The sequence below is a fragment of the Neophocaena asiaeorientalis genome, unplaced genomic scaffold, assembly GCF_003031525.2.
Source record: "Neophocaena asiaeorientalis asiaeorientalis breed wild unplaced genomic scaffold, Neophocaena_asiaeorientalis_V1.1 scaffold648, whole genome shotgun sequence".
Lineage (NCBI taxonomy): Eukaryota > Metazoa > Chordata > Mammalia > Artiodactyla > Phocoenidae > Neophocaena > Neophocaena asiaeorientalis.
The window spans coordinates 3,476,241-3,502,721 of NW_020172781.1; the positions used below are offsets into that span (position 1 = coordinate 3,476,241).

At 46.8% G+C, this 26,481-nt stretch overlaps 2 non-coding genes and 1 pseudogene across 2 annotated transcripts; 1 reads left to right on the forward strand and 2 right to left on the reverse strand.

Annotated features, from left to right (window-relative positions):
- The first annotated feature begins 12,908 nt into the window (after positions 1-12,908).
- LOC112397338 (40S ribosomal protein SA pseudogene) lies at positions 12,909-13,763 on the forward strand (annotated as a pseudogene).
- Positions 13,764-23,904: 10,141 nt separating this feature from the next.
- Positions 23,905-24,045, reverse strand: LOC112397385 (U4 spliceosomal RNA). The gene has a single exon (XR_003002792.1). It is a non-coding gene; the product is annotated as a U4 spliceosomal RNA (small nuclear RNA).
- Positions 24,046-24,753: 708 nt separating this feature from the next.
- On the reverse strand, positions 24,754-24,894 carry LOC112397386 (U4 spliceosomal RNA). Its single transcript, XR_003002793.1, has one exon. It is a non-coding gene; the product is annotated as a U4 spliceosomal RNA (small nuclear RNA).
- Positions 24,895-26,481: the final 1,587 nt, after the last annotated feature.

Sequence of the window (26,481 nt, forward strand, 5' to 3'; positions counted from 1 at the left end):
AAAGGAGACGGACAGGTCAGGAGGCTATTTTCTGCAACATGGACAAGGGTCCGGACTTCGGGCAGAGCTAAGTGCTTGGAGTGGTCAGAAGTCAAATCTAACTCAGAGAATGCAGTTCAAGAAGCCCCCTACACTTGGCAACTGTGTGTTTGCCGTAAATGCAGGGCAGAAAGAAAGCATTTTTAGAACCTTCCAAAGTGGGCCCGCTGCAGGCAACAGAGAGGGCCGATGCAAGGGCGGGAGCTGTCGAATTCAACGAACCGGTGCCATGAAGGATGGGCGTCCAGTGTAGCCGACTCTGATTTTTCGAAAGAAATAACATACGGATTTTTGGGTGCAATCTCCTGATACTTTAAATACTGGCAACTAATTCGGAATTTTTGTTTTGTTTTGTTTTGTTTGTTTTTGGGGGTTTTTTTGTGGTACATGGGCCTCTCACTGCTGTGGCCTCTCCTGTTGCAGAGCACAGGCTCCGGACGCGCAGGCTCAGTGGCCATGGCTCACGGGCCCAGCCGCTCCACGGCATGTGGGATCTTCCCAGACCGGGACACGAACCCGTGTCCCCTGCATCGGCAGGCGGACTCCCAACCACTGCACCACCAGGGAAGCCCCGGAATATTTTTAAATACCATGCAGGCCAAGTAACACGGGTCTGCAGGCCAAATCCAACCTGCGAATTCCCATCTCTGCGTTAAGGTTTCCAACATGAAGAACGAAAAAGAGAAGGGGGTTGGGCACTCAAAGACCCAAGATCAAGTTTTTACTACATTATCTGTGGTGATACTGGGTGTGACCCTTTCCTCTATGTGCCCTGAGCTGCAGTTTAGCTTCCTCATCTGTAAAATGGAGGAAGCTACCACATACTCCAAAGGGCTGTTGTCAGAATCATCAACAATGACGAAGCACGTGAACATGTTTCCTAAACCTTAAAATGTTGCAGAAATGGGGCTTCCCTGGTGGCGCAGTGGTTAAGAATCCCCCTGCCAATGCAGGGACACAGGTTCGAGCTGCGGTCCAGGAAGATCCCACATGCTGCGGAGCAACTAAGCCCGTGAGCCACAACTACTGAGCCTGTGCTCTAGAGCCTGCGAGCCACAACTACTGAGCCTGTGTGCCACAACTACTGAAGCCCGTGAGCCTAGAGCCCATGCTCCGCATAGAGAAAAGCCACCACAATGAGAAGTCTGCACACCGCAATGAAGAGTAGCCCCTGTTCACCGCAACTAGAGAAAGCCCGGCACAGCAATGAAGACCCAATGTAGCCAAAAATAAATAAATAAAACAAATAAATTTTAAACTGTTGCAGAAATGGTTTAACACAGGCCAAGAGAAGGGAAGGGGCAATAACAGAGAGAGCAGACAACAAATGAGGCTGTGAAGAGAGAGTGAGAAGGAAATGAGCTGGGTCTTTGCTGGCGTGCAGACCGGAAGAATCTGGACAATAGAATCCACGTCAGGGGTGGAAATATAAATTTAGGAGTTGCCAACACACCAGTGATAAAAGAGGTCACGCAAGTAGATAAATTTACCTGGGTACCTAGGAGAGAAACGGAGCCCAGAAAAAACCTTTGGGAAAATGCAATGTTGCGCCCCACAAAGGGATCAGAGAAGGAGGAGGGGAAGGAAGCAGGGGGTTCTGCAGAGAAGTAGGTTTTAAGGAAGGGAGGGGAAATATGGCTGCTACAGAGTGAGATGCATTCTTAGCAAAAAAGAAAACGTGGAAGAACGGCCCAGGCTGCATTCAAAACAGAAAAAGGAGCAGGCTAAAGAAGTTAGCAGGGGCAGACGGGGTGGAAAGGAAACCAGAAGGAAAGGGGATCCAGGTGTATATGAGGATGGGTCACATTAGACCACGGATGTCAACACTGATGGGAGATGCTGGGGGGGTAGGGGGGGCGCGTGGGGAGTTACAGGAGGTGTTGAGGTGGAAAAAAGGGGATACAGCGAATAGCAGACCGTCCTGGAGGGTCTGTCTGCTGTGTGCTGAGCGCTCCCACGTCCACATCACGAGGCCTCCTGACAACGAGGGAGGCAGCAGCTCCAGGCTCAGTTCACAGCCCACTTGCAGCAGGGTCTTTCTGTTGTTGCAAGAGGCCTGAGTGTCCATGGCTCATTCAAAAAGGCTCCCAGACTGGCGTCCAGGAGAGTCGAGCCGAGCCGTCTGAGGATCCTTGTGCTGAACCGAGAGGAGATCCCCGGAGGCCTCTGCCTACCTTACTCATGCTAGCTCACCCTGGGTTCCACTCTTTCAAACGGCTGCAAGTGTGTGACTCGTTCTCTCCAACAAGAAAACAGAACAGAACATGGCTGTTTCTGCCAAGAGAGTTCTGAATAAGCTGCATTCCATTTCATTAAAACAATTACCTGAGTCCCAGCCAAGAATTACATAAAGCTTCCTCCCAGCACCACCCCTCCCCACCCCCACCCCCATAAAGCACACATCATCCTGCTCCTCAAACAGGCAGTCAGGCTGGACACGGCTCTGAGACCTCCCTAGGACGACCCCATGATCATGACCCAGCGTCCAGCCTCTGTATCCTTGCTTGCTGACAGACAGAAGTGAAGCTCACAGAAGACCCTCGGGCGAAGCACTCCCCTTACGAGGGCCGACTGGCTGCCCAAAATGCTTCTAGTAGGCACCAGGGCCCTCAAAGCCAAGGGGGCCACTGGTGCCGGAACCCAGCTATTTCTCCCAAACAGATGGGAGACCTGGTGGACAGGATTTGAGTCTGCACAAACCAAGACAAGAGAGACCTGGGAGTGGGGATTCCAGGAGAGGGAGCCTCAAGTCTGGAGAACTGGACAGCCAGTGGAGCTGCAAGCAAGAGCCTGGGGCCACTCCGGCCTCCGCTGCCCACAGGCTAATGGTGTTCCTTTGGCCACAGATAGGAGGTTCGTGATGTGAAGCGAATGGCATTTCGTCCCCTCCCCCAGTCTCCAGCTGCCCACAGGCTGCTCTCTGCCTTTTGTGAAGCATTGCTCTGCATCCCACCCAGGCAACCCCTTCCAAACTCCAACCAGAGCCCAGCATCTCCCTTGCCCTGACACTGGTCCGGTTAACATCACCATACCCAAAATAACCCCAGAGGCTCCCTCCACACCAGGGAAGCTCACTGTCTCTGCTTGGCCCTGTCCTTTTTTCTGCATGGGTCACCACATGCCCCCATCCCCAGCCGAGAGTCACCAGTCACCACCATCCCAGAACCACTTGGCTCCTGTCTCTGCCCACCCAGGGAGGCCGAGAGTCACTCAGGTCAACCACAGGTAGTCAGTTATGAGCACCCCTGACCGAAAAACTCCAAGCCCACTCTGGAAAAGCAAGGTTTTCTTACTTTTGTCCCAGCTTTTTACCATGAAAATGTCTAAACATACAGAGAAGTTGAAAGGCCATTGCAATGAGCACCCATATACCCTCTACCTAGATTCAGTCACAGTTAATGTTTTTGCCACTTTTTTGTACACACTTGTACAAATTCTCTCTCCTTCTCTCTCTCGACATATATACACAGTATATACACATATACCCCCTTTTTTATTTTTACTACGTCATTTAAAACTAAGTTGCAGACATCATGATATTTCACTCCCAAATACTTTCACATGCACCTAAGTAACAATGTTCTCCCATAAAACCACAATACCACAATCACACAAGAAATAAGCATTAAAAGGCCATCTTTAAGGGAAAATTTGGCCACTGGGGCTCTGCTGGGCCTGGCCAACCACATATTCTGCCTGTCACTGGCCTAGCATCCAAGGCCTCCCTAGAGAGGCCAGCCCTGGGCCCCACTGGTTAGGCAATCAATCCATTAGTTGGAAGACTTATCTGGATGTGAATGGACGCTCGAGGCCGGATGTGTGACTCCAACTGAAAAGGCAACGTGGACCTGGGAGGCCGTGGTGGCTCCAGGCCTATCCCAGGTCAGGAGACCATCTCTGGACAGCCCGCCCCCCCTTTTTTTTTTGGCCGCACTGCCCAGCATGTGGGATCTTGATTCCGTGACCAGCAATCAAACCCAGGCCCCCTGCAGTGGAAGTGCAGAGTCCCAACCAATGGACCGCCAGGGAACTCCCCTGGATAACCCTATGAATCTGCCAGTTTGTCAAGATTTCTAGGAAAATTCAACTTCCTAATGCTTTCTCTCCCTCTCTCCCTCCCACAGGACATCCTCAATTCTCCACCTCAAAAGTTTCCTAGGACTTCCTCTTCTGGAAATGGGCTGGCTCCCAATGGCAGCCATGTGCAAACACCTGAACAAAGAAAGGAGAGTGTATGGGGTGGGGGGCACAGAGGGCTCTGATTCCAACCACAAGGAGTGAAAAGGGAGCTCAGAACCCGCCCCAGGTGCTCCGCAGCAGCTGTGCTGTAAGCTCTCAACCCTGTCTTGAGGCTAACAGGTGACTGAAGAGGTAACAGGTAAGAGAGGAATGAGGTCCTCCACTGAGCAGGAGACACTGCCACAAGTGCCCAGCATCCCATCCTCAGCATGGCATCCCCAAGAAAGAACAAATGAGAGGGAAGAAATCACAGAGAACAGGAAAAAGACAGATGTGAGACACTGAACAGAGAATGTGTGTGTGGGAAGGGGCAGAGAAGATTTTTAGCATCCTAGAAATGGAAAGCAATCAAACCAACAGGCAACCCAAGGGCTTCCCAAGTGGCACAGTGGTTAAGAATCCACCTGCCAATGCAGGGGACACGGGTTCGAGCCCTGGTCTGGGAAGATCCCACATGCCGTGGAGCAACTAAGCCCGTGCGCCACAACTACTGAGTCTGCGCTCTAGAGCCCGTAAGCCACAACTACTGAGCCCATGTGCCACAACTACTGAAGCCCGCACTCCTGGAGCCCATGTTCCGCGACAAGAGAAGCCACCACAATGAGAGGCCCTCGCACCGCAACAAAGAGTGGCTCCCACTTGCCGCAACTAGAGAAAGCCTGCGTGCAGCAACGAAGGCCCAACGCAGCCATAAATAAATAAATAAATAAATAAATAAACAAAATAAATTTATTAAAAAAAAAGAATCTGCCTGCCAGTGCAGGGGACACAGGTTCAAGCCCTGGTCTGGGAAGATCCCACATGCCGCAGAGCAACTAGGCCCGTGCACCACAACTACTGAGCCTGCGCTCTGGAGCCCACGAGCCATAACTACTGAGCCCATGCGCTGCAACTACTGCAGCCCATGCACCTACAGCCCGTGCTCCGCGACAAGAGAGGCCACTGCAATGAGAAGCCTGCGCACCACAACGAAAAGTAGCCCCCGCTCACCATAACTAGAGAAAGCCCGCGTGCACCAACGAAGACCCAATGCAGCCAAAAATAAAAATAAAGTTTTTAAAAAAACAGGCAACTGAGATCGATCCAGTATCATGAACAGACAAGTAAAAACGGTTACAAGCCCAATCTGCATTTAAATCCCAGCTCTGCCACTCACTAGTTATAGAACTTGGGCAAGGGGGCACACCCTTTCTGTGCCTCCATTTTACCATCTGTAAAATGGGTAGTAGTAATAAAAACGGAACCTGCACCTCACAGGGCCAACATGATTCAATGAAACAATGTATGTAAGGTACCCAGCACAGGGCCTGCACATAGTAAGTGCTCAATAAACATTACAGTAAGAGTTCTGCAAACACTGTAAAAAAGAAAAAGTGTTCTACAGATGGCTGTTATTATTAATGAAGGCACTGAGACCAGGACAACCCAGCGGAGGGCTGGAACGAGAGTGAAGCTGGGAGGAAGTTTTTTCAACATCTCTGGCCTTGGAACAAGGTAAAGGCCTAAGGGAAGCTTTGGAGAGTTGGCACACTCAGGAATAATGAATAAATGGGGGAGGAGGGCTGGTCAGCACATCCACAGTTAATCTGGCCTTCCACTGGCCAATGCACAGCCACCCCTGGGCAAACTGGAAGAAAAGAATACTGAGATGTTCCCTCGGGGAACTTCAAACCCACAATGGCAGGGCTCTGGCCCCCAGCGGCCTGAACATTTCCACACTAAGCTATGGCTGCCCAGCAGAAAGGGCACCTGCTTAAGAATCCAGCACTCCAGGGTCTGAATTCCAGCTCTGCACCTCACTAGCACACAGCCCCGGAGAAGATCTGGCCCTGACGCAGAGCCCCACTAGGAACTCACCATCACCCCACGGGCCGCGCCTGTCACAGGCCCAGCAGCTGGGTGCCCTGACCCTAGCCTAACACACAGAGGCACCACAGATGGGTGAGCCCAAAGTCCAGACTTTCCATGGAACAGAGAGGCCCCGTAGCCCAGAATGCCCCAGGCAACTCCCCTGCTCCCCAGTACTCCCCCCAAGGACAATGAGGCACTGTGTTCCAGAGGGTCAAGACTGCTGAGAAGCTGCACGAAGACAGGTCCAGATTCCAGCAGCAACTGGGCATTGCCAACAGCTGGCTATTCCCCCTGCAAGGGATGGGAAAGGCAAAGCTATCAAGGCCTGAACCAGACCACCCTTTGCCACCTCATATGACCATATGGGACAGCCCCCAGGGCAGAAATGTAAAAGGTACCTAGCAATTACTCAGGAGGCCCCATGGCTCATCCCCCTGGTTAATCACCGAGCATTTACTACCTTATTATGATGAAGATGACCAAATCTGGAATTGGATCAATCTGGGTTACAATCCCAGCGCCCCCCACTGAATTTCCCTGACTCAGATTTCTGCATCTGTAAAGCGGAGATTAAACACCTCCCTCTCGGAATGGCTGGGAAGATACCAAGGAATGCTGAGTAGGATGCCGGGCTCCCATCAAGCGCACGTGATCATTATTAGCCCCCAGCTGTGGTCACTGTCCCTACCCCCACCCCAAAGTGCACTAGACACGTGAAGGAGGGGAGAGAGAGGAGTCAGGTCCGAAAACATAATCAGAGTTCATCTCAGTGTTATGAGAACTCTGTCCAGGAAACTCCAGCCAGAACTCGAACAGGGAGAACTCCCAGCCAAACCAGCATCTAAACAGTAATGAGAAAAGCCACCAGCAGCCACCCCGCAGCACAAAGCAGAGAGAACACACACAGAAGGGCAGGACATGCTGTGTTTATGTTTTTCTGCCCAGAGAGCTATAAATTTGTAACTTATTAAACAACACACTGTGAGTTTGTCACTAACAGCTCCAGGAAGGGGAGAGTTCCCCAATTTTTTTTAAGACCAAAAAAAGTCACAGCAGAGACTCTGACCCCTCTAGACTTGCTACATGTCAAACGCCCCTGTTTCAGGGACCAAGAGGCTCACAGCTGAGAGCACTCTCAGGAGAAAAATAAAAACAAGAGGCCTGGCCTATGTGTCCAGCCTAACTAGGAAAACAGCTGACGGGCAGGGTGCTGAGCAGCCATCCAGACAGCTGATGGGGCCTGAGCCTGAGCGCAGAGGCAAATTCCTCTCTCCTCCTGCACAGCCCATTCCTCCCACCCCAGGCTCTGCTCAGCCAGGCGTGGCTGGCCCCCTGGGAGCTTAGGCCAAGGAAGCTGGGCAGCCCAGATTCAGACAACTGAGGAGCCTATGGTGGAAAGCAGCAGAAGTTACAAGTGGCAGCCATACCCCACTGCGACCCCTCCTCAGGCAGAAAGGCCTCAGGGTACACAGAGCTGCAGACCTAGGAGCTAGGGATTAGGCTTATAGCCATGATTTTGTCATTCTGTGGCTGTGCAGCCCTCGGCAAGTGAATCAACCTTTCTCAGCCTCAGTTTTCTCAATTTGTAAAAGACAGGTAGTAATGATAGCAGTGGCCCTAAGGGGCTCTCAAAAAGGGCTGCTGTGAGGACAAGATGAGTTGAGGTACGGGGAAGTACTCCTCGAACAGCAAATTTAAATTCCTACAATCCACTCTGCCAGGGCACTCTCTTTCCTTTCAGAGACGAACTCAGTTTCCTGGCCCTAAATGGAAGACTGTCAGAGGACAGGAATTCCGGGCTTCAACTGCGAACTCTAAAAAGCCTTTCTCAGTCCTTCAAACAGCAAGGGGACTGTCTAGAAGCAACAGAACCCCCATCAGCATTTCAGAAACAGTAACTCTGCTCGCAAATTCCCACTGGGAAAGCATTGAGACTTTCAGATTCTGATTGAAAAAATATCCCCCCAGACTCCTTTCAGCTCAGTTATTTTTATGTGAAAAAAAAAAAAAATACCTGCCTGAAAGCTATGCCAACCTTGAGTGTGTTGGAAAAATGGGTGCCAAGCCAGACCCAAAGGCCGAACTATGCTTGGCAACCATCTCACTCTGCAAAACAGGCAGGACCGGACACCATACCCAGCTCCAGGATCTCGGGGCCAGTGGGGTGGGGAGGCACCCTGATCCCAAAAGGAAGCCTCTGGGAAGCAGTCAAGTCCCAATCCTCCTCCCTGTCCCCTTGGAAATTCAGTGCCTACAAATAGCCAGTCTTAATTTAGTGCCCTGTGTGCTCAGGGGAGGCCCATCAGTCCTGTCTGATGAATCCACCCCTCAGAGCCTGAGACAGAGAAAGCATCAGCGGTCACACAAGCCACCCACAGTCCATAGAGGGAAGACAAGGCTCCTACAGAGAAGAAACTTTTCCCCCCTCCTCAACTCCCCGGCTCAGAGGCCCTCCAGCTACAGGCGTGAAGGGGAGGGAGAGAGAGTGAATCCTCCCACTCTGGAGTTCACACCACTCCAGGCATTCCTAGAACCCTGGCACCAAGCTCCCTGGGTTTAGTGTCTGGTTCCAGGAGATACTACTTTCCCCTTCCCTAACACCAGATCAAGACTGGACTGAGAAGAGTAATTTGGGAGCTCCACTAACAACAAAAACAGTAAAACTCTGTTCTGGGCATCTTAACTTCCTTACCTGCGTGGCTTCCCGCAAGTTATGCTGCGGTGGGGGTGGAGGGAACGTTACCAGCCTGGACAAGTTCAAAGATGGCCATACCTTGGGGCCCACTTCCCACCTCATTCCTCTGGCATTTCACCAGAGTCTGTCTCCCCAGCTTACTCTTCTAGGATGAGGCTGATCTGTGATATAAAAGGGGAGGGGCTGGTCCACAGAGTGGCCAGGGCAGTCAGTGAAATGGACTGGGGCGATCAGTGGGACAGGAGGGAAACTTGTCTTTGTGGCAGCTCAGAAGCTCATCAGAGGCTGTGTCATCAGAGGCTTATCTCTAACTTGTGAATCTGACCTGTAAAATGAAAGGCGTCGGCTCGGTGGGGCTACCCCTGAAGTGGGGATGTCAGCCTGTGAAGGGGTGGTCCTCGAGGGGGTGGGAGCGGATCCTGGAATTGAGGGCCCAGCCTGTGAGATTAGGCAGCTGATCCCCAAGTTGGGTGTTCTATCTATGCGACCGGGGTGGGGGAAAGGTCTGTGAAGTGAGGGTCCCACAGCTGGGGGGGTGGTCAGGTCCGGGCAGTGGGGGCCTGTCCCTGAGGCGGACGGGGCGGGTCCTTGATGTGGGTCCCTGAAGAGGGTCCCTGAAGCTGTTCTGGGAGATGGGGGTGGCACCCCGAGGTCGAGGGTCCGGAGGTGGGGCTGTCCTCGAAGCGAGGGGGTGGCAGCTGTGAGGACGGTGCGGGGCTGGCCTTGGCCTGGGACTCAGGCCCAGCGCGGGATCCCGGCCCCACAGAGCCCCGGCCGGCCGAAACCAGAGCCGGGACCCGGGCCGCCGCGGGACCGTGAGCACGCTGGACCCGCCCCCGCCGCCGGCCAAAGAGAGCGCGCGCAGCCTGGACGGTGGGCGCCGCTGGGCGAGGCGGCAGCGCCGCCTTGTGGCCGAGCAGGCAGGTGGGACGCTGCCAGGCCTTCAGGCCCTCTGTCAGTCTTTCTCTGTCTGAGAGTCACATACCTGACTGGCTAACAGATCCATCTTCCTGTCTTGACATCTCACAATCCATCAGTCACTCATTCATCACATGTCTGTCCACTGGAGAGTCAGATTTATCCGTCTGTCTATCTCCCAGTAAGTCGCCTCCCAAGGGGACTCTAAATCAGTACCAGGCGAGGCCAGGAACATTTGGAGGACCTTTCCTCTGGGCGCCCTCCGGATTGATGGCAGTGAAGCTCGCAGCCCAGGCTTTGGGGCCGGATTCAATATTTTCGAGGTTATATATCCTTTAATCTTCCACATATCCATCCTCTATAGACGGAGATTTTTCCGAAACTCTGCATGGAGCAAAAAGGACCCCGCCTTAGACAGTAAAGGAAAAGTTACAGGGAAGTTACACCCAGCGCTGGGCATAGTTTCCTGAAACACCCCACTGCCATCCCAGACTCCAGAGGGGTTTTGCTCCCACAGACTCAGAAATCGGGTAATAGGGGCTTCCCTGGTGGCAGAGTGGTTAAGAGTCCACCTGCCAATGCAGGGGACACGGGTTCGAGCCCTGTCCGGGAAGTGCCACATGCCGCAGAGCAACTAAGCCCATGTACCACAACTACTGAGCATGCGCTCTAGAACCCATGAGCCACAACTACTGAAGCCTGTGCACCTAGAGCCTGTGCTCCACAACGAAGAGTAGCCCCCACTGGCCGCAACTAGAGAAAGCCCACGCGCAGCAACAAAGACCCAACACAGCCAAAAAAAAAAAAGAAAAGTTCCCCTTCCCACAGAAATCCAGCCCTCAAGACCCTCTGTGTCGGGTTAGGTCCTCCAGGAAGCAGATGTTGAGATAGAGTTGGAGGAATGCCTGTGAGAGAGAAAGAGGAAGAGGCAGGACCGGCAAGAAGAGACTTGGATATGACAAAGATAAGCCAACTCAATTGAGAGCCCTGGAACAAAATTTCATTAGAGGAGTCCCCAGTGGGCAGAAATGTCCAGGCCCCAATTCCCCCACCATGTTCAGCCATCAGCTGGGGTTGCCCATGAAGTGTGTGGCCTTGTCCTGAAGGCCCTGCATCTGGAAGCTGTCATTTCTCAAGCTGGATGACAAGCTTTTTTTTGAAGGCAGAACCAAGTGGCTCTCCTCTGTGGATGCCACATTCTCCTCCATTAAAATTCAAGAGCTAAGACTGCTTCCCAGCTAGGCAGTCTATTATTACATGCCCTTCCAACACTTTCCATGTACTTCTGTGTTGTAGGCACTTCTCTCTGCTGTAATTTAATTTTTTTTTTTTTTTTTTTTTTTTTTTTTTTTTTAGCAGGCGGACTCTCAACCACTGCGCCACCAGGGAAGCCCTCTGCTGTAATTTACATTTAGTGGTACAATTGTTTGATAAATGTCTCTCTCCCTTTCAGACTAAAAGTGCACAAGGGCAGAAACCATGTCCATTTTTGCTCATATCTGTACTTAGTCTGTGTGTTTCATGTAGTAAGCACTCAATATATATTTGCTGAATGGCTGGCAGATGTTGTGCCTGACACTTGGAACAAAGCAAACTGTAGTCCCTTTCCTCAGAAAGTTCACAGTTTAATGCAAGATTAAGATAGTGAGATCACCCATTCATTCACTCAATGATGAGATATTTATTGGCACTCCCTTCGAACAGGTCCTGTGTTGGGGCTGGTGATACACAATGATGAATAAGACTGATATGGTGCCTGCCTTCTTGGGATTTAGTCCAAAAGGGCAGACAGAAGAGCAAACAGGCCTGTATGAAGGATGAATAACCTCACACCATTCCCAGCTGCCTGGAACAGTATATGCAAAGGCCTTTAGGCAAGACAGAGACCATGGTGCATTGGAAGAACTAGAAGGAAATTGCAGCATGGAATACAAGGTGAAGACTGATAATGGGGGTACAGAGGGGTTAGCAGGGGTGCCTATCCTGCATCAGACACTGGGCTAAAGCTGGGAGAGGCATAAAGAAGAACCCACAGTTAGTCTAATTCACATTAAGCCCTGGAGTTTCTGGGGTGAACAGTATGCTAAAACTGTAATAGAGGATATTACAATGGGGATGTAATGTCACATTTCCTCTAGAGGAGGTCAAATGCGTTCTCTTCAGAACAATAGTAACAATTATAATTGTACTATCAATATAATGAACAGGCTGTGGGCTGGGTGCTTTCCATGTTTTTTTGCATTTAATTCTGACCACAAGCCTAGGAGATGACCACTATTATTCCCTTTTTCAGTTGGAAAAGTTAAGAACAGAGAGATTGAGTTACCCAAGGTCACAGAGCTAGTAAATGGGAAGTCTGGGATCTGAACCTGGGAATTCTTTGCTAAGGCCTGTGCGGGAAGCCTGCTACTGTGCCAAGTGAAACCATTATCCTTAGACCAATCCCAGGACATACACTTGTCCCTGTCTCAAAGGTCTCAAACCTTTTTCAAAGCAATATTCCCTGGAGAGGAAAAACAAGACATCAATTGGGCCGTCAATTTTGCCCTTGGTGGGTGGAATTCTAAGGAGAACTCAGTCTTTGGAGTTCAGTGCTGGTGACCTTGGACACTCAGACCCCTGCTTGGGATTTCCTAATGTAAACAGCCCCAAAATACCTTTTCCTGGGACTTCCCTGGTGGTCCAGTGCTTAAGAATCCGTCTTCCAATGCAGGGGACACGGGTTCGATCCCTGGTTGGGGAACTAAGATCCCACATGCCACAGGGCAACTAAGCCTGTGTGTCACAACTACTGAGCCCGTGCTCTCTGGAGCCTGCAAGCCACAACTAGAGAGAAGCCCGCGTGCCACAACTGGAGAGAAGCCCACGTGCCGCAACGAAGAGCCCATGTGCTGCAACAAAAGATACCGTGTGCCGCAACTAAGACCTGATGCAGCCAAAAATAATCAATAAATAAAAATTTTTAAAAAAAGGATCTTAAAAAAAAAAAAAACCTTTTCCTCCCCTCAGGGACTCCCATCCCCCAGCCATCAGACTTGGTTAACTCAAACCAGGTTTTCTCATACTTCCTAAGGATGAACTGGCATTGCCTTTCCGTGCTACCCAGACAGGGGTCCATACGGCGTTGCTCTGGATTCCCATCGTAACTTAAAGGGAAATTTTCACAATGTCCGGAGCCCTTGATGTCCAGCAAATGAAGGAGGAGGATATCCTCAAATTCCTTGCAGCAGGAACCCACTTAGGTGGCACCAACCTTGACTTCCAAATGGAACAGTACATCTACAAAGGAAAAGTGATGGCATCTACATCATTAATCTGAAGAGAACCTGGGAGAAGCTTCTGTTGGCAGCTCGTGCCATTGTTGCCATTGAAAACCCAGCTGATGTCAGTGTCATATCCTCCAGGAATACTGGCCAGCGAGCTGGGCTGAATTTTGCTGCTGTCACTGGAGCCACTCCTATATCTGGCCACTTCACTCCTGGAACCTTCACTAACCAGATCCAGGCAGCCTTCTGGGAGCCAAGACTTCCGGTGGTTACTGATCCCAGGGCTGACCACCTGCCTCTCACAGAGGCCTCTTACATTAACCTGCCTACCATTGGTCTGTGTAACAGATTCTCCTCTGTACTGTGTGGACATTGTCATCCCGTGCAATAAGGGAGCTCACTCAGTGGGTCTGATGTGGTGGATACTCGCCCGGGGAAGTTCTGCACGTGTGTGACACCATCTACTGTGAATACCCATGGGAGGTCATGCCTGATCTCTACTTCTACAGAGATCCTTAAGAGATTGAAAAGGAAGAGCAGGCAGCAGCTGAGAAGGCTGTGACCGAGGAGGAATTTCAGGGTGAATGGACCGCCCCACCTCCTGAGTTCATTGCTACTCAACCTGAGGTGGCAGACTGGTCCGAAGGTGTGCAAGTGCCCTCTGTGCCTATTCAGCAGTCCCCCACTGAAGGCTGGTCTGCAGCTCCCACTGCTCAGGCCACTGAATGGGTAGAACAACCACTGAGTGGTCTTAAGCTGTTCTTCTACAAACTCTTAAAGTGGAAATAGGTTGACGGAAAATAGTCTCAAAAAGAAAAAAAAAAGAACTGACATTGACAGGACATTGTTGGACAGCCCTGCCAAAACTGAATTCAAGATCCTTATGGTGAGAACACAGCCTCCAAGAAAGTAGATCCTCCATGGGATCACTCCACGGCCGAATGTTCTGAGGCCCTCTAGTCCATGGAATGTCAGTGTTTTCAGACATGTGCTGTTCCTTCCACCTGGATGGCTCCTGACGCCTCTTCCTGTCCCAGCCCACAGGCCCCTCTACTTAGCAGTGTGGGGTAGAGGTTAAGTGCACAGCTCATTGGACTGACTCCACCCAGGTTCTAATGCCAGCTTTGTTCCTTGCTGGTGGTGAATCTCAGACCATTCACTCTTTGTGCCAGTTTCCTCCTCTGTAGAAAGAAGATAAATAGTACCTACCTGTCAGAGTCATCATAGGATTAAACAAGATACTACACATTTACTACTTAGCATAATCCTTGTCACTAACAAGCACTCTCTAACTCAGCGCTATCCCCTAGAAACAAAATGCAAGCCACATATTAAAATTTTTTTAATTTTAAAATTAGTAATTAAAATTTTTTTTAATTAGTAATTTAAAATTTTCTAGGAGCCACATTAAAAAAGATTAAAAGAAACAGTTAAAATTAATCTTAGTATATTTTACCTAATCCAGTCTATCCTAAATGTTATCATTTCAACTTGTAATCAATATAAAAAATATCAATGAGATAGCTCACTTTTTTTAATAGGAAGTCTTTGAAATCATATGTGCATTTTACACTGACAGCACATTTCATTTCCACTAGCCACAGTCCAAGGGCTCAGTAGCCACATGTGGCTAGTGGCTACCACACTGGACAACTACCACACAAATGATAGTTGACATCATTATTTGGGGGGGATTTCAACCTAAAAGCCATTTCCCCAGAAAACCATTCCCTGGCCTGGTAGACTATGTCAGGGCTCCTGTTATTAAGACCTTTTTTTTAGCACCCTGAAAGCACTCCTCATAATTATACAGTTGACTCTTGAAAAACACTGGTTTGAGTGGAGTGGTTCCACCTACAAGCAGATTTTTTTCCCCATAAGTTCAGATAGTACTACACAACCTATGGTTAATTGAATCTGTGAATGCAGAACTGAAGATACAGAAGGCCGACTATGGCACTTAAGCATCCAGGGATTTTGGTATATTTGGGGCTCCTGGAACCAATCGCAGATAACGAGGGACGGCTGTAATTAAACACATCTTGTGCACTCATTTGCATCTGTCCATCTCCTACCAGATTCTAGGCTTCAGGAAGGCAGAGACTAAGTCTGTCTCATTCACTGCTCTACCCCAGTACCTGACACAGGATATAGCACATAGTAGTTGCTGAATAAAAATATGTTGTGTGAATAACATTTGTTAAGTACCCATTTAATGAATTAAGTTTACCACTGCACTAATTGATGTTGGGAAGAAAGAGGGGATTAAGGGGAAGAAAAGATTTGGAAGAATAAATTCCAGAGCTTACAATACAGATGTGGAAGTTTTCTTTACAAAAACAGTAGTTGTTCATTGCAGAAAGAATTTTAGAAAAACAACAACAGATAAACTGAGATATAAAAATTAAAAGTATCCATAATCCCCCTAAAATTAATGACCAGTTGTAGATTCTTCTAGACCAGCCTTTTACACACACTGACACACATATTGGGAACATTTATTGTTTAGCATGTGGGAAGCAACATGTTAAGTCTTTTACATTATCATCTCATTTAATCCTCACGAAGATCCAATGGGGGTTTTATGCCTATTTTCCAGGCCAGGAAACTGAGGCTCACAAATGAAGTCACGTGCCCAAGGCCACACAAGTAAGAAGTGGCAAAGTTGGGATTCAAACCCAGGACTGTCTGACTTTACAGTCTAGGACATGGCTCCTGAAGGGGAGTTTGGGGACTGTGTCACACACCCCTTGGCAAGTTCAATTTCCCCAGAGGGCTTGGACACAATGCCTTAGGAGGCCCTGCTGTTTCTGAATTTGTGGGGAGGGCACCCCCCCCTACACTCATTGTCCTGCTTAAAATCTTCCTGACACCAGAATAAAGCCCAGTGATTTTCCACCAACTCTCTTTTCTCCTTTCTCAGCTCCAGTCACAGGGAAAGACTTCAATTTTTTGGCCGCACCATGCAGCTTGCCAGATCTTAGGTCCCTGACCAGGGATTGAACCCAGGCCCTCAGCAGTGAAAGCATGGAGTCCTAACCACTGGGCTGCCAGGGAATTTCTGGGAATGACTTTCAATTCCTCCAAGAGGCCACATCCTCCTGGCTCCAGAACTCTGCAGGTACTGATACCCCGGCTAAAAGGCATCCTGTCCTCTTTCTCTTGGTTAACTTCTCTCCCCCTTCAGTTCACAGCTCAACACCCCCTCCTCCAGGAGGCCTTCCCTGACCACCACCCAGGCTTGGATAATTGGTCCCACAACCTCCACCAAAGCATATAACTCTGTGTCAGGCACCATGGGGAGCCTTTTTCCTATATTATCTCATTTAATACCCACAAAATCTCTACAGCACTGGCACATTGGAATGACCTGGGAAGCTTTTACTTTATTTTATTTTTTTGGCTGCGTTGGGTCATCGTTGTTGCTCGGGCTTTCTCTATTTGCATTGAGCGGGTGCTACCCTTCATTGCCGTGCACAGTCTTCTCATCGTGGTAGCTTCTCTTGTTGCGGAGCACGGGCTCTAGGCACGCGGGCTTCAGTAGTTGTGGTGCACGGGCTTAATTGCTCTGCGGCATGTGGGATCTTCCCAGACCAGGGATTGAACCCATGTTCCCTGCATTGGCAGGTGGATTCTTTTTTTTTTTTTTAACATCTTTATTGGAGTATAATTGTTTTACAATGGTGTGTTAGTTTCTGCTGTATAACAAAGTGAATCAGCTATACATATACATATATCCCCATATCTCCTCCCTCTTGCGTCTCCATCCTCCCTATCCCACCCCTCTATGTGATCACAAAGCACCGAGCTGATCTCCCTGTGCTATGCGCTGCTTCCCACTAGCTATCTATTTTACATTTGGTAGTGTATATATGTCCATGCCACTCTCTCACTTTGTCCCAGCTTACCCTTCCCCCTCCCCGTGTCCTCATGTCCATTCTCTACGTCTGCAACTTTATTCCTGTTCTGCCCCTAGGTTCTTCAGAACCTTTTTTTTTTTAGATTCCATATATGTGTTAGCATATGGTATTTCTTTTTCTCTTTCTAACTTCACTCTGTATGACAGACTCTAGGTCCATCTACCTCAGTACAAATAACTCAATTTTGTTTCTTTTTATGGCTGAGTAATATTCCATTGTATATATGTGCCACATCTTCTTTATCCATTCATCTGTTGTTGGAAACTTAGGTTGCTTCCATGTCCTGGTTATTGTAAATAGAGCTGCAATGAACATTGTGGTACATGTCTCTTTTTGAATTATGGTTTTCTCCGGGTATATGCCCAATAGTGGGATTGCTGGGTCATATGGTAGTTCTATTTTTAGTTTTTTAAGGAATCTCCATACTGTTCTCCATAGTGGCTGTATCAATTTACATTCCCACCAACAGTGCAAGAGGGTTCCCTTTTCTCCAGACCCTCTCCAGCACTTATTGTTTGTAGATTTTTAAAAAATAAATTTATTTTTTTAAATAAATTTATTGTCTCTAGTTGTGGCAAGCAGGGGCCACTCTTCAACACGGTGCGCGGGCCTCTCACTGTCACGGCCTCTCTTGTTGCGGAGAACAGGCTCCAGACGCGCAGGCTCAGTAGTTGTGGCTCACGGGCCTAGTTGCTCCGCGGCATGTGGGATCCTCCCAGACCAGGGCTCAAACCCATATCCCCTGCATTGGCAGGCAGATTCTCAACGACTGCGCCACCAGGGAAGCCCTGTTTGTAGATTTTTTGATGATGGCCATTCTGACTGGTGTGAGGTGATACCTCATTATAGTTTTGATTTGTATTTCTCTAATGATTAGTGATGTTAAGCATCCTTTCATGTGTTTGTTGGCAATCTGTATATCTTCTGTGGGGAAATGTCTATTTAGGTCTTCTGACCATTTTTTGATTGGGTTGTTTGTTTTTTTGATATTGAGCTGCATGAACTGCTTGTAAATTTTAGAGATTAATCCTTTGTCAGTTGCTTCATTATCAAATATTTTCTCCCATCCTGAGGGTTGCCTTTTCATCTTGTTTATGGTTTCCTTTGCTGTGCAAAAGCTTTTAAGTTTCATTAGGTCCCATTTGTTTATTTTTGTTTTTATTTCCATTTGTCTAGGAGGTGGGTCAAAAAGGATCTTGCTGTGACTTATGTCATAGAGTGTTCTGCCTATGTTTTCCTCTAAGAGTTTTATAGTGTCTGGCCTTACATTTAGGTCTTTAATCCATTTTGAGTTTATTTTTGTGTATGGTGTTAGGGAGTGCTCTAATTTCAGTCTTTTACATGTAGCTGTCCAGTTTTCCTAGCACCACTTATTAAACAGGCTTTCTTTTCTCCATTGTAGGGGATTCTTGCCTCCTTTATCAAAAATAAGGTGGGCTTCCCTGGTGGCGCAGTGGTTGAGAGTCTGCCTGCTGATGCAGGGGACACGGGTTCGTGCCCCCGTCCGGGAAGATCCCATATGCCGCAGAGCGGCTGAGCCCGTGAGCCATGGCCACTGAGCCTGCGCGTCCGGAGCCTGTGCTCCGCAACGGGAGAGGCCACAACAGTGAGAGGCCCGCGTACTGCAAAAAAAATAAAAATAAAAAAAAAATAAGGTGACCATATGTGTGTGGGTTTATCTCTGGGCTTTCTATCCTATTCCATTTATCTATATTTCTGTGTTTGTGCCAGTATCATACTGTCTTGATTACTGTAGCTTTGTAGTATAGTCTGAAGTCCAGGAGCCTGATTCCTCCAGCTCTGTTTTTCTTTCTCAAGATTGCTTTGGCTATTTTGTGTTTCCATACAAATTGTGAAATTTTTTGTTCTAGTCCTGTGAAAAATGTCATTGGTAGTTCGATAGGGATTGCATTGAATCTGTAGATTGCTTTGGGTAGTATAGTCATTTTCACAATGTTGATTTTCAATACGAAAACATGGTATATCTCTCCATTTGTTTGCATCATCTTTAATTTCTTTCATCAGTGTCTTATAGTTTTCTGGCAGGTGGATTCTTAACTACTGTGCCACCAGGGAAGTTCCTGGGAAGTTTTAAAATATATTTTTTGCCCAGAACTAATGCTCAGAAATTCTGATTGAATTGACCCAGAATGCACCTGGGCAAGAAGATTTTTAAAAGCTCCCCAAGTGATTTTAAATGCTCAGCCAGGGTGGAGACCCACTGGCTTCTGAGATAGATGTGATGATCCTGACACTCCTTTTACAGCCAGAGAACTGAGGCACAGAGAAATTAACTAAGTAGCCTAGGGTCACGCAGTTAGTGAATAGTGGAGCAAAGATTTGAACCCAGAAAGTCTGGTTTCAAAGCTTCATGGAAAAAAAAAAATCAATTGGTCTCAGTTCATTTCCCCAGTGATGGAGAGTATAAGCCAGCTCTCTTCTGAGACAGACACTGAAGGCCCTTTGGGCACAGGATATTTTTAACCTAGAGAAGCCAGTGATTCTTGCAGACAGCCTGCAGGGACTTACACTGGGAAGATTGTTTGGGGGCTGGTGGACCCGTTCCCTGATGAGATACTCCTCAGAGTCCAGCTTTTCTGTCCTCTGGAGCCAGTAGGTCCAGGCTGGCTTAGGCGACAGGGTGGGAGGGGGTGGGGTGGGGGTTGGCTCCATCTGGAACTGATGTTTCCAAGGATATTTCCATACATGGTGGAAGGGGAAAGGGTCAGGATTACCTCACCCAAGCCAGCCCCTTCTCTCTGCTTTCTGCCTGGAAAGGAGCTAGAGAACAACTAATTGTTGGAACTGGATATGAATTCACCCTCCTCCTTCTTCCCCTCCCTAACCCAGAAGAGTCCTGTGAAAGCTTCAGCGTTTCAAACGTACACATCGAATATTCTCCAGACGCTGTCCTATATGGCTTTGTGGGAGAATACACAGTACAGTCTTGGGGGACCCAACTTGGGGGCATCTTTTAAAATACAAAATATGGGGAAATCCCTGGTGGTCCAGTGGTTAGGACTCCACTTTCACTGCCGAGGCTGCAGGTTCAATCCCTGGTTGGGGAACTAAGATTCCACAAGCTGCACGGTACAGCCAAAAAAAAAAAAAAAAAAATTAAAATGCAAAATGTGAACGGTTTTTGTGCAAGCAATCTCACCTACAGAAATTTCCCCTAGAAACAGCACACTAGTAGGCAAAATTCCCCCCAGAAAACCCTATGAGTAGGCAAAGATGCACATCCAAGGATGTTCATCATAGCATTGCTTATAATTGGGAAAAACTGGGAACAACCCAAATGTCCATCCATAGGGATTGGTTAGCTGAAGTGAGATATATCCATATGGGAAGAGGGGAGCTATATGCTGACATGGAAAATAGGTCCACCATATATTAGTTTAGCAGAAAGAAAAAGGAAATAGTAGAACTGAATGTAGAATATAATCCAATGTTTGTTAATAATTAGGTTGACACGTAAATAGAACAATTTGGAGGAATAATCTCACATATCTGTGGCTATTTTCTCTAGCCATGGAGGTGGGATTATGGTGATCTTTGACTGTCACTGCTGCATATATATAATGTTTGGATTTTATATACCAACATGCAGTAATTTTACAACCAGAAAAAAATTAGGTTGTGAAACTGAAACCAATAATATGTAAAAATCACATGGATCCACTTGAAGATGGTTAATTTTACATTCTGTGAATTTTACTTCAATTAAAAAAAAAAAAAAAGTCATTGTAACTCAAACTACCGAGACAAAGAAAGATTCCAGTAGAGCTGAGAGCAAAATATCACATGTATGCTTTATAAATTTTACCTTTAAAAAAATTGTTTTGCTTTCCTTAAGCTTTTTGTTCATATTTTTGGTGGGTTTTTAAAAAAAAATTTATTTTTTATTTATTTATTTTATTTATTTTTTAAGGCAAATCCATTTATTCATTATTTTTGGCTGCATTGAGTGTTGCTTCACGCGGGCTTTCTCTAGTTGTGGTGAGTGGGGGTTACTCTTCGCTGTGGTGCACAGGCTTCTCATTGTGGTGGCTTCATCTTGTTGTGGAGCACAGGCTCTAGGCACGCGGGCTTCAGTAGTTGCAGCACACGGGCTCAGTAGTTGCGGCGCATGGGCTCTAGAGAGCAGGCTCAGTAGTTGTGGCACATGGCCTTAGTTGCTGCACGGCATGTGGGATCTTCCTGGAGCAGGGCTCAAACCCGTATCCCCTGCCTTGTGGCAGGCAGATTCTTAACCACTGCGCCACCAGGGAAGTCCCTTGGTGGTTTTTCCATACTTTTCTTTCTTGTATGCTTACAAATGAGTCATTATTTTACTTACTTGCTATTATAAATTCTGAGAAAATCACACACACACACACACACACACACACACACACACACACATTCACATGAGTGTTTGCCAGAGCATCATCTGACTTTCCAATCAATACAAAATTTGCCATGGGAGGGAGCATTCATGTTCGGTCTCCTCCAGGCCTGTTCTGACACCCAGATTATTCATCTTGGCAACCAGCTAAGATGAAAAGAAATGGTTGGAGTGCATTTTCAGACCACACTATCAAGGAAATTTTTAGCTCCTTGCAATTTCAGCCTCTGGGTAGCACACGTCGGCTCCTCTTGTAGTTCTCACAATCGTAGTGGGGTCTTCAGGATGCCCCTTTGGGTAGTTATCACTGACCCCCTCTTTCCATCATATTTGCTCAATTGTAATACATTGGCTCCGCAGGGGACTCTTCTTCCCTTTCCTGGGACCACAGGTCCTGAACACAGGGTATTCCTTGGTCCCAGCAAACCTACCCTGGGTTCCAGAGAAGAAGTGACATTAATTTATCTTACTTAGCCATATTTTGATGACTGATCAGGAAGTGGTTTAAGGGAGTAGTTGTGGAAAGCAAAGGGCTTTTATTACCAAATGTCAAGGATTGTTCATTCCACAGATTACTGATTACATAGGGGAAAGTGCACTTTTACAATAGAGAGAGACCAGTTACTGCTTTACCCTGGTGCTTAAACTCAGCATCGATTATAGTGGCAGATGCAATACAACGTTCATAACGCTATCTCTGAAGTTCTGTTGAATCGAATCAAGTCTTGGTTACAGGAAATAAAGGGAACACAGTCAGTGAAGTTGGAATGTGAGGCTTCTACACGATAATTGTCTCGGACTTTTCAAAAAATCAGTGTCATGAAGGAAAGAGAAAAGGCAGCGGGAGCGGGGCGGGGCTTCCCTGGTGGCACAGTGGTTAAGAATCCGCCTGCCGATGCAGAAGCAACGGGTTGAAGCCCTAGTCCGGGAAGATCCCACATGCCGTGCAGCAACAGACACCGTGTGCCACAACTACTGAGCCCACGTATGGCAACTACTGAAGCCCATGCGCCTAGGGCCTGTGCTCCGAAGCCACCGCAATGAGAAGCACGCGCACCGCAACAAAGAGTAGACCCCACTTGCCGCAACTAGAGAAAGCCCGCGCGTGGCAACAAAGACCCAACTCAGCCAAAAATAATTAATTAAAAAAAAAAGTCAGGGGCACTTGCCTAGATTTTTTAAAACTGCAGGTGGAAACTAAAATGGAAATGGAAAGCCACTCTGGAAGATAATTTGACAGCTTCTTACAAAACTTGTACAGGAATGCTCTTAGCAGCTTTATTTATGATAGCAAAATACTAGGAACAATTCAAATGTCCTTCCATGGGTGAATGGTTGAACAAACCCTGGTACTTCCATATAATGGAATACTACTCAGCAAGGAAAAAGAATGAGCTAGTGATACATGCAACAACCTAGATGAACTGCAAGGACATATTGTTTGTTGAAAAAAGTCTATCTCGAGAAAATCACATACCGTAGATTCCGTTCCTATAAAATTCTAGAAAATACAAACTAATCTATAGCGACAGAATGGGGGAGGGGTAGTGGGGAGCGATGGGAGGGAGGGATGGATTGCAAAGGAACATCAGGAAACTTTGGGGAGTAATGAATGTGTTCGCCAGCTGGTTTGCAGTAATGATTCCATGGGTGTATATATGTTCTCAAAACTCATCAAATTGTAGGCTTTAAATATGTGCAGTTTATTGAATATCAATTATGCCTCAGTAGAGCTGTTTGTAAAAAAAAAAAAAAAAAAAAAAAAAAAGGAATAGGGAGAAAGGTTTCTGTAAGAATTAAATGAAACAAAGCGTCTGAAGCACTTTGCATGGAGTCTGGCACACAATAAGTGCTCCATAGTGGGTGGTGTTGGAACTCGGCTGGTCTTCTGGATGGCTCCATCACATGTCTCTATAACATTGAAATAATCTGTAATTATGTTGTTTATCTGTGGTTTCAAAACGGTGAGGTCCTTGAAGCAGGGACTGTGATCTGCCGCTAGGGCGGTTTTCCAGTGTGCTGCTTTGAATCAGTAGAGGCTGTTCCACCACCTTCACCCTAACAAGCCGCATTCTTTTGCTAGAGAACACAAAAATGTTTTATGGATGGTGGCCTAAACAGGTCCAGCTGTATCTGCCACCCCCAGAGCTCGGAGTCGACTCCTCAGGCCTTCATGTCCTACTCAGGCCTTCTGTCCGTGGACACGCCTGATCCTCCTAACAGCACAAGACTGTAGGCAGTCGTCATAGTGGAAACCAGCACCCCACTAAGAAAAAAGGAATTTAATTGCAAGCGAGGTTGTGCCCAGGACTCTACAGTACGACCTAAAATAGCCCACTGTATCTTATTTTGTTAATCGCTTTCAAAGGAAGTGTTCGGACGACACGTTTTCAAACTCACGTCGGTTCCTACGAACCTGTGACCTTCGGAAAACACGGAACAGACTCACCCCCCACTTCTAACGACGAGAAAAACTCATAATGCTTTAGTAAGAATAAGTAAAAAAACCCCAGAAAAAATCTCAACAGTCTCACTCATTCCTAGAAATCTAAGTATTGAACATCTATTATTAAACACACGTCGTTTCAGTCTCCGTAGAGACTGTCAAAAATTGCCAATGCCGACTATATTTCAAGTCGTCATGGCGGGGTATTGGGAAAAGTTTTCAATTAGCAATAATCGCGCCTCGGATAAACCTCATTGGCTACGATACTGCCACTGCGCAAAGCTAGAGAGCGAGAGTACGCACCTACCTCCCCCATGGATGACAACTATCTTTACAATGAGGGCGAGCAACTAACAATGAGCTGTGAGATATAAAGCATTTCGCTGCAAACATTCCTGTTTAAAACACGTGTGCGCGAAGAGCTGCTGCTATTTGAGCAACTCTTGTCGAACCCTAACCTTTCGAAAATAAGAACGCCTTTCGCTAAGGACGCTGGAGAATTTTATGCAAATTACCATGACATCACCAAGACGCTGCGGGTAAGACTCGCGTTCTAAAGAACAGCGACAAGAAAAAAACCGAAACAGAGTAATGCGAGACGGGACGAGTAAATGGAAGTGTTGGTGTTAAAACCAGAAAAATAAATATTAAGAAATAAGAAAATTATTAATACAACTTGGACAACAACTAACACGCAAACGTAAAGAACGAACTAAAACTGAAAAACAGGTATGAAACGAACTGTTCACAAAAGCTAATCGTTTATATTGATAATCGAAACCAAAAACGATAGTAATGTACTAGGAATTTCTAGCAAAGCAATTTCCTATCTGGTAACGGTGAAAATTTGAAATGGGGAATACAGCTACTAATCATTTTGGTTTCTCGGCGTTTCTTCCACGCTGTTTGGGACTTTGAACTTCCAGCATATTCCCCCGTAGGCTTACAGTCGTTATGAAACATCATACTGTCTTTAAACTTACATTGTTCAGTCTCCGTAGAGACTGTCAAAAATTGCCAATGCCGACTATATTTCAAGTCGTCACGGCGGGGTATTGGGAAAAGTTTTCAATTAGCAATAATCGCGCCTCGGATAAACCTCATTGGCTACGATACTGCCACTGCGCAAAGCTAGAGAACATAGCCCCCTACTCATCGTTCCCAATAAGCAAGGTTCCTATTTCAGAAAGGTGAGTTGGAGCCTCAAGGCAAAACCCTTAATTATTAATGGGCTGAAAATTATACAACTATATTAAGATGTCTCGGAAATATATAAGCTGTTTCTCAGTATTCAGTTGCTTGATTTCACTTAGTTTTTAGTGGGGAATGAAGCAAAGCATTGTGGGAGGGAACATGCTAATAAACTTAATTCAGACTATAAATTGGGGAGGATGAGCAATGTACTCAGTGTAAGGGTGCTGTGGTAAAATATACATAACATAAAATTTACCATTTGAACCATTTCTAAGTTCAGCAACCATCACCACTGTACATCTCCAGAACTTTTTCATCATTCCAAACAAACTTCCCATTAAATACTAACTCCCCATTCCTCTCTCCCACAGCTCCTGGCAACCTCTATTCCACTTTCTATAAATTTTGGCAACCTCTATTCCACTTTCTATAAATTTGGCAACTCTCAGTACCTCACATAAGAGAATCACACAATTATTTGACCTTTTGTGTCTGGCTTATTTCATACCTTGTTTTTAAGGTCCATCCATATTGTAGTATGTTTCAGAATTTCGTTCCTTTTTATGGCTGATATTCTACTGTATGGAATTTTGTTATCCATTTATTCTTTGACAGGAGGTTGCTTCCACCTTTTGGCTATTGTGAACAATGCTTCTATGAACATTGACATACAAGTATCAGTTTGAGTCCTTCTTTCCAATTCTTCTGTGTTTATATCTAGAAGTAGAATTTCTGGGTGATGTGCTGTGTTTAACCTGGAAGGGTTTTCTGTGGACATCTTAATTCAGAGGAGAGAGGTTATTTCTACAGTTCATGAGTTTGAAGTAACTTTCACTGTTACTGGCTCGGCAAGTGGAAAGCTACTAGAAACCTATGTCTGAACTTGTTTCAGCTCTGAGCTGTACTCTCCAAAAGACTTTTGGTTTTTGCTACTCACTAAGATGCAACGAGTACCCTGAGAAAATATTTCCCCCAAAATTTCATTATGAAAAATTTCAAACATGAAACGTTCAAAGTATTGCTCACTGAGCATTTATGTAGTCATCAACTAGATGTAAAAATGACATAAAAAGGCCTATTTGATGCTGATGTGTAGTTAATTTTTTTTCCACAGCCATAATTGGCAGGGTAGGAAAAAACAGCAGAAAAAAAGAAAGGCTAACAGTCTGATTAATTTAGAGTATTTGATTTCGATCCAGCCAAGGACTTTGTCATTAATTCCTAGTGTGGTGGAGTTGTGAGAAATAAAAAGACAAGGGTCATCCAAAGAACTTCTCAGCCCTTGAGAATGTCTCGATTGGGTGGCTCATTACACCCTGTCAGTAGCTATCAAGGGAAATTGTTTCACCAGCTGTCTTGGATGACTTCATCTTCCACAGATGACTTCCCAGCACTAAGAAAAATAGAAAACTCAGCAAACTTCTCCCCAGAACATGAAATTCTTTGGTGCCTAAAAGCACAATAATCCTGTGTTCCTGGCCAGTCTTTTAATGATGCTTATTCCACTTGAAGAACTGGAAAAATAA